The following is a 1426-nucleotide window of genomic DNA, read 5'->3' as shown; positions in this document are numbered from 1 at the left end:
TGTGGACTCCCTGGGGTGTTCATCTCATGGCCATCCCTGCACAGGTAGGAACCTCCAGACAGGGAAGACAGAAACCATGGTCTGGAGGGGCTTATGTGAGTAGCCAGGGTTTCTTGAGACTCACATGGCCGTGGCCTTCATCATTCCACTTCTGGTGGCCACCAAGCAGGTCTGTCCCTCTTAAGGGGTGGGGAAACAATATGGTGGAGTCAGTACAGATTTCCCATATCTCCTGCTTTTCCAAGAAGAGCCAAATATTCAGATTTTTATGTGGCATGTGATTTTATAAATGTTGAAAATCATTTCCAAAAACATTTCAATGCAAACTCAGTTCACCAAAACTATAGGTTGGCTTTAGATATTTCCCTGGGTCCTCCTGAGGCCTAGGGGAGAAAAGACCAGAAATCCTCTGACATGAGAATCTTTGGCCTGTGGTGTCCATCCATACTGTATGATGGATCAGAGGCCACTGCAGCTGCCATCTCTCCCAGAAGCCCCTGAGGGGATGGACAATGATAACCACATTGTGAGCAGAAGCCACAACAGTTTTGCAGTTAGCAGAGTTTACAGCAGGGCTTCTCAAATACTCCCCAGCACAGTGAGGTGTCTGGGGGATCCCTACCCTGCTTGGGCCTGCCTTCCTGAGTGTAATGTCTCCAATATGGAAGACGCATGTGGGATCAGAATTAAAGGTCAGTTGAGCCACATGGGGCTCAGGCTTCTAAGCTAATAAAGTTAGGGTAGACACATCATCAGAGCTCAGTCCTCTGTGTGAGTGGCCAGGATTAGATCTGATAAGATGGTGCTGGGCATGATGGTGGCATGCCTGTTCCCAGCTACTTGGGAGACTGAGGCAGGAGGATCACTGGATCCCAGGAGTTCAAGACTGCAGTGAGCTATATTTGCACCACTGCACTCCAGCCTGGGCAACAGAATGAGACCTTGTTTCTAAAACAGGGAAAAAAGGTCCGGGCACGGTAACTCACGCCTGTAATCCCAGCACTTTGGGAGGCCGACACGGGTGGATCACCTGAGGTTGGGAGTTTGAGACCCGCCTAATATGGAGAAACCCTGTCTCTACTTTAAAAAAAAATAAAAAATAAAAGCCAGGCATAGTGGCACATGCCTGTAATCCCAGCTACTCAGGAGGCAGGAGAATTGCTTGAGCCTGGGAGGTGGAGGTTGTGGTGAGCTGAGATCGCGTCATTGCACTCTAGCCTGGGCAACAAGAGTGAAACTCTGTCTCAAAAAAATAATAAAAAATAAAAATAAAAAAGGGAAAAAAAGGTTCCTAAAACATGAGTAGAGTCCTATGTGTTTCTATTGAACCTGCCTTCTGATCTCCGACTGGGTCTCAGTATACAGCACCCAACCTGTTAGGGGAAGAGAGAGAGATGTTTGCCAATAACGCCAGAGTATTCCAGGC

The sequence above is a fragment of the Macaca nemestrina genome, chromosome 20 (assembly GCF_043159975.1).
Source record: "Macaca nemestrina isolate mMacNem1 chromosome 20, mMacNem.hap1, whole genome shotgun sequence".
Taxonomy (NCBI): Eukaryota; Metazoa; Chordata; class Mammalia; order Primates; family Cercopithecidae; genus Macaca; species Macaca nemestrina.
This window is presented reverse-complemented; position numbering follows the sequence as displayed.